Source organism: Octopus sinensis, linkage group LG5 (assembly GCF_006345805.1).
Source record: "Octopus sinensis linkage group LG5, ASM634580v1, whole genome shotgun sequence".
NCBI lineage: Eukaryota > Metazoa > Mollusca > Cephalopoda > Octopoda > Octopodidae > Octopus > Octopus sinensis.
The window spans coordinates 83,399,386-83,407,666 of NC_043001.1; positions in this window are offsets into that span (position 1 = coordinate 83,399,386).

The window sequence follows — 8,281 nt, forward strand, 5'->3', positions numbered from 1 at the left end:
TGGAGAGAACGTTTATCCCCAGTGTCGTAAATTACTATTCCCAACTATCTATCTATCTATTCTATCTATCTATCTATCTATCTATCTATCTATCTATCTATCTATTGCTAACTATATATATATATATATATATATCTATATATATATATACAATATTATATATATATACATATATCTATTTATATTTATATATATATGTGTGTGTGTGTGTATGCATCTATTCCACCCTCAGCGTTTGTCCACCGGTGTCCATTTGCTTACCCACGTAACTTAGCGGTTCGGCAAAGATATAGGCATGCATACGTACACACACATATATACAAATATGTGTGTATATGTATGTATATATATATATGTGTGTGTGTGTGCGGTATGTGTGTGCGTGTGTGTGTGTGCATATGTGTGTGTGCGTGTGTGTGTTTATGTGTGTGTTTATGTATGTGTGGTGTGTTATACATATATGCATGTATATATGCTTATATACATGTATATATACATGTGTGCATGCATGCACGCCTGCTTATGTATTCAACTCATGCATATACTCCTTTGCTATCTACCTGAGTTAACAACTGAAGGGATAATCATTACCACAACCACCACCACCACCACCACCACACCACCACCACTACTACTACTACTACTGCTACTACTACTACCACTACTACTACTACTACTACTACTACTACTACTACCACTACTACTACTACTACTACTACTACTACTACTACTACTACTATTCTCACCTGCATCGCCGGCTCACCTGTCATCCTCCTCCTCGTCGTCGTCATCCTCCTCTTCATCATCATCCTCATCATCATCATCACAACCATCGCAAATTTTTAATTTAATTATGTCGATAAAATCGTTTAATAAATTTGGTCCTGAACGGACGAGGATCGTCAGTAGCCGTTTCCTCCTACCCATATTCTCCACATAATCGCTATTTCCCACCCCCACCACATCCTCCGCACCAGCTCCCTATTCTCCACGTCACTCCACCCTCCACCCTCCAACCTCCACTCTCCACCCTACAGCAAGCCTTTTGTTTTTTGTTTTACGCTGCCTACGCCCCACATATATAATCATGACGAATCTACGAACGTTAAAACATCTTCAATTTGCTTCATATATTAAACTCCGCATCATGCAACCCATATAAACACCCGTCCACCAAGCAATCAACCCGCCAATTAGCCAACCAACCAACCAACCAACCAACCCGTTTACCTGGCTGTGAGAACAATAACAGCAACAACAAGAACAAGAGCAACAACACCGTAATTGTATGTTTTATTCCGTTGTAGTGAGCGGCTATGATAATTCAGGTTTACGTTCCTCTGGAAAGGTTATCTGGTGCAGTCGACTGCACCCATTGACTCGGCAAGTAAATTAGCTTGAAATATGTAATAACCACAACGGTAACCGCCATCTTCCTACCCATCACACAAACAGCGTCGGCGTCGTCGTCGTCGTCGTCGCCGTTATCATCATTAGTGTCGTCATCATTTATCATTGCCATAGTCGTCGTCATGGTCAGCATCATCATCATCATCACCCTGATGATCATCGTCGTCGTCGTCATCATCACCATTACTCCCCCCAAAAAAACCCACCTCCACCTCCCAAACCACCCCACCTCCCAAACCACCTCCACCTCCCAAACCACCTCCACCTCAAAACCACCTCCTCCTCCAAAACCACCTCCATCACCATCATCATCACCATCATCGTCGTCGTCGTCATCATCATCATCATCATCATCAGAACCTCCAGCGCAATTACCGACATCATCAGCAGCAACACGCTCAGTACCACTACCATGACAACCACCACCACCACCACCATAACCAAAACAACAACAACAAAAACAACAACAACAATAACACCACAACCACCACCACTATCACCACCGCCACCACAACTATCATTATCGTCATCGCCATCATCGTCGTCATCATCATCATCATCGTCATCACTATCATCACCTCACTTATCATCATCATCATTATCGCCATCATCAATTTCATCTTCCTCCTCTTCTTCCTCCTCTTCCTCGTTCCCCACCACCAATGTTACCAACATTATCTCCCAGGCGTTAACCCTTCTTCCTCCTTCTCCTCCTCCTCCACCACCACCACCACCATCAACAACAACAACAACAACCACACCAACCGCAATAACAGCAGCGCTCCAGTCAATATCTACATCAGCCTCACTATCGTGTCACAGTAACCTCTCCAAACCGACGATTACTTACAAACAAATAGCCAATGAGAGAAATTCTACATGCTCAAATGTCTTACTAGAAATAGAAGTTAAACCTCTCCCAAACCACGCCCTCCACCCGTCTTCAAAACGCCCACGATAGATAACGTGGATCTGGATAGATAACGTGGCCCACATAGGAAAAGACGTGATGTTCACCACTGGAATGTTTTAAAATGATAGTTCTACGCAACCAGACGTGTGACCGGGTGCGCTAAACAACAACAACAACAGCAGTGGAGGCGCAATGGCCCAGTGGTTAGGGCAGCGGACTCGCAGTCGTAAGAACGCGGTTTCGATTCCCAGACCGGGCATTGTGAGTGTTTATTGAGCAAAACCACCCTTAAGCTCCACGGTGCGGAGGTGGGGGTGGGATGAACCCGCTGTACTCTTTCATCACAAGTTTCTCTCACTCTTTCTTCCTACTTCTACGTTGCTAGTGTTTAGCGAAACTGTGATCACAGATGTTCCAGCTGTGACCACCCTGTCTTTTTCTCAGACTATTTTGTACAAATAATAGCATATTAAATGAATATTTGTATTGTATCAATAAATGCAAACGTGAGATAAACAACTTCTGAGTAATTGCAATTTACAGGCTCCAGTTAGTTATGTTGTACTCTCTGTATAAAAAATATTTTACACACACATACACACACACACACAAATGCACACACACACATGTACCAACACATGCATACTCATTACTCATAGAGCAGATACATACATATATATATATATTATATATATATATATATAATATATATAATATATATATATATATTATATATATAATATATATATATATATATGCTTGTAATATATAATATCGCCAGCTACCAAGGGACAAGCTTAACTCGGCCTGTTCAAAAGAATGACAAGCAAATCTGTGGTAGTGAACAGAATATTTGCTGTGGCTCATGTTTTATACCATGACCAAACGTACATGATAACACTTTATGATAACAGTTAAGATCAGAAGCCATGAGAGCCAATGTTTGGTATTGCATCAGGGCATGTCTTCTTCTTCTTCTTCTTCTTCTTCTTCTCTTCTTCTTCTTCTTCTTCTTCTCTTCTTCTTCTTCTTCTTCTTCTTCTTCTTCCTCTCTTCTCTCTTCTTCTTCTTCTTCTTCTTCTTCTCTTCTTCTTCTTCTTCTTCTTCTCTTCTTCTCTTCTTCTTCTCTTCTTCTATTCTAATAATATAATATAATAATAATAATAATATTAATAATAACAATAATAATAATAATGATGATATAATGATAATAATAATAATAATAATAATAATAATAATAATAATAATAATAATAATTATAATAATAATAATAATAATATGACGTCAAAAGAATAAATGAGACCTCTATATTATGTAATTAGAGGAATTTATCTGTAATATAATATGTGACAATGAGTCGGTTGCTATAATAAAACTCAGAGTTTTATATATAGACATCACTGAAGTGACTAAGAGTTCTAGTTAGTGACATCTGTACTCCTGCCTTTCGGTTGTAAATTGCAAATGAACCGCATTTATTATTTATGTGTGTGTGTGTTTGTGAGTGTTTGGTGTGGTGTGTGGTGTGTGTGTGTGTGTGTGTGTGTGTGTGGTGTGTGTGTGTGTGTGTGTGTGTGTTTGTGTGTGTGCATATATATGACCATGGGTGCACCTAATAGGTTTCCCTCCGGGATATAGGTCTGGGCGGAAACTCATCCTATCGGCGAACGCACAACCTAGGGATGTTTTTTTTTTATGGAAGACCAGCAGTCGTCCATGTATACCGGTCTCCCCTCTCCACGCCACCGATGTTATCCAAGGGAAAGGCAAAGGCCGTTTCAGCTTGTCACCAGTGATATCGCAACTCAGAAATCTGGATGGTTTTATATTTAAGGATTTTTATTAATAAAAATAATAAAAATCTGTAAATATAAAACCATCCAGATTTCTGAGTATCTTATTTCTTCTAATATATAATACCTGTACATCACCTCCAAACATTCTAATATATGTGTGTATATATATATCACCTTCACCTTGATCACCTTGACCGACCAGTCCGTCAGGCGTCCATTTGACACCGCTGGTCACAGCACGCTGTCCACTCCTCTCTGGATCGCGCCTTTCTCATCCACGTGATACCAATCGTCCTCCTGAAATCGTAACTCCACACACGCACACTCATGTTCCTAGGTGTATTTTCCTGCTTGCCTCACCAAACCTGCTTACATTTATCATGCTTATATCACACATGCAAACCTATACAGAAGATACTTCAACATCAGACATGCAAAAGCGTACGAACTGTTCAATAAACTCTGTTTCAATAGGATTTCGATATCTTCTATAATTTTGTCGATCGTAGCCCCGTCACTGCATCTATTGTGATACATAAATACATACATACGTACATCATACATACATACATCATGCATACATGCATACATACATACATACATACTTTTATACATACATAATAAATGTATATTTATGTGCCTGTATGCGTGTGAATGTATATATAACTATACATGTCAGTGAAAATTACCTTTAACTCAACAACGTAGCGTTATTTAGACATTATATAATGAAAATATATTTCATCGTTTGGAATTTCGCTTCGATGATCATGGCTGATATTGAGAACAACAACAACAACAGCAATAACAACAATATCTACACCTAATAAATCTGTGTTGTAAGGAAGACAGCGTTGCTATTCCAATCACTTCACTTGGTCTTTCCAATTAAATAAAGATTTATTCCGGTGCTATCAGGAAAAATATGAAGCTTTTAAAGATTTATCGCAATAAGGACATCTCTCCATATTTAAACATTTCGCAGCAAAGAAACTTCCCACTGCAGGCATCTTTCCTTGCCGGAAAATTCGCTATTTCAGATAATGATTGTCATTCGATCTTTTGTAGAATCAGACTATTTTCAAAATGCTATTTTCCATTGGAAGTAAATGGCAAAAACGTAAAGGAGTTATCATTACCATTACTAACAGATAACAGACCAGAATAGGGAAAAATACATGAAGTTGCATGGCCTAGTGGTAAGGGTCCTGCATTCCCGATCGTAAGATGGCGGTTTCGATTCCCGGAATGGGCGAAGTGTTGTCTACTTGAGTAAAACTCCATTTCACGTTGCTTCAGTCTATTCGGCTGCAAATGAGTAACCCTGGTGTGATATTTAGCATATGGCATAGTGGTAAAGAGCGCAGGCTACAACCCCCAAGATTCCGAGTTCGATTCCAAGCAGTGACCTGAACAATAACAATAACAATAACAATAATAATAATAATAATAATAATAATAATAATAATAATAATAATAATAATAACAACATCGAAATATACCTTAGGAGTGAGAACCCAGGTTCGAAATTTCCCCAAGACACCTGAAGAAGGGTGGAGGGTGTATATCAGCTGAAACGCTGTGTTAACAACAAACAAGTTGAGGACAAATATCTGTCGAATGTAAATAATGTAAATAATGTAAATAATTTAGCGGAGATGTTGTGATTTCGATCACTTATAACAACATGGAAACAAGTAATTGACTCCTAAGACTCGACACAGTACATACTTTTATGGAAAATACACTCCAGGTTACAGAATATTAGCAACATCGTGACTATATGAAAAATATGATATACATATTAGATAACCGATATCTATTTGTATGGCAGAATCGTTAGCAAGCAAAACAAAATGCTTCGTGTCATTTCGATTGTCGCTACCTTTTGTGTTCAAATTCCGCCGAGACTGAATTTAGATTTTCTTCCTTTCGAGATCAAATTAGATTATAATTCTTTCAAGATCGATGAAACAACTACCAGTTAATCACCAAAATTTCAGGCCTCGCGCCAATAGTAGAAACTATATTTATTAGTATGGTAGCTCTATCAGCGTGTAATAACACATACGAAATTTCTGGAAGTACACGTGATGATGAAGTTATTTAACTTAATCCAACCAAATGAAAAATGAAACTCGAAGAAAAAATATTACAGACTACACAATAATCAATACAAGTGTAAGTTATATAAGAATTCTTTGTTTACGATTAATACCTAAAAGTTAATTTAAGGATATATATTGTAAATACGGATGATTAACACTGTTTATTTACTTAATTATTAGATCTTCTATTAACTAACAGTAACTGAGACGTAGAAATTCAAATTTGTTAACCAATTAGATATAGCTTATGATTTAAAATAATCGCTCCCTAAGTTTTGAAACTCTAAAATATTAATATGTAATATATAACATGGCTATTATAGCTTATATATCATACCTTAACAAATGTTTTATTATTTGAAATTTTCAGTAGAAATACTCTATGAAACAATATTAATTCGTTGGATAAAAATATAAATCTTTATATATAAAAGAGAAGTTGTGTGTCTGTCTCCTACGATTTAGATTCCTAACTACTCCCACATTTTGTGGTGCAGTTTAACCAAAACCGGGTATCTTATAGTCGTGATTAATATCGAGCCCTTCTGGATATTAGCGCGCGTCTACGATGAGTCTACGATTAAAAAAAAATTACCATAATTTTTTTACATTTTAATGCATTTTTTCGCTATTATATAGGGAAAGTAACTCTCTAAAAATGTCTACGATGAGTCTGCGATTTAAAAAGAAATTACCATAATTTTTTTTCCATTTTTAATGCATTTTTTTGCTATTTTTGGCTATAACTCTCTAAAAATGCTTATATAGTTATTTCCCTTACAAACCCGAGCAACGCCGGGCGATACTGCTAGTATAAGTATAATTTAACTTTGACGAAAAGGAAAAAAATCCTCATATTGATATTGGTATATATTTGTACGTATGTTTATAGATGTACATGTTGCTTCTATTTGGCACCCATACGCATGGACTTGGATGTATTAGAAGAACTATATACTAAAAGCCATGGCCTAACTGTATGTTTTTTTTATATATTTATATATACATGTATATTTGTATATGTATATGTATATATATTTGTTTGTATGGATTGTGGATTGTTTATCTTGTATCGTAATATTTGATATATTGGAATCTGTTATAATATGTATTGTCAAGTGAAGATTACTATAAATCTAATAATGTTATTATTGATAAATATAATAATAATAATAATAATAATAATAATAATAATAATAATATAATAATAATAATAATAATAATAACAATAATAATAATAATAATAATAATAATAATAATAATAATAATAACAACAATATTAGTAATAATTTATTATTGTTTGTGTAGTCATGAGCATAGACGTATGTATATGTTCCAGTATATATGTATACATATGTATATGACGAATGGTCTATTTACTTGGACCTATTGTTTAATTGTGTTTATTTATGTATTTATACACATGTAAAAGTATATATACTCTGCTTATGTATGTATACATGTATATGTGTAAGTCTATATAGATATTTGTTCATATTTTAATATATATTAAGCTGTTTCATGTATTAATATTTTTAAAGTTATTTATAATCTCTGACGAGGCCTATGGTTATATATAAGTACCCTATTTTAAAATGCCTACAACCTCAATATAATTGACAACTATAGGCACTGAAAAAAAAACTACTCTCATCCATAGGCTGAAACAGCTGTAAGGAGTGATTTTAATAATTTCAATAATTTATATTATGATTTTTGTAATTGAATTCTTATATTATATGTATTGAATTATAATTGCATATATGTATGCTATTAGGTTCTCATTTTTGTTAAATGAATAAATAATTCAACATTCTAATATTCGAAATCTGATGAACCAACTAATTGTTCTCCATTTTCATATTTGTATTATATATATATATATATATATATATATATATATATATATATATATATATATATATATATATATATATATATATATATACCCCTTTTTCGTTACACACACACGCACACATATACACCATTGCTAAATAAATACATTACTCTTACACACATTCAATCTACTCGCCATTTATACCACCACGACACTG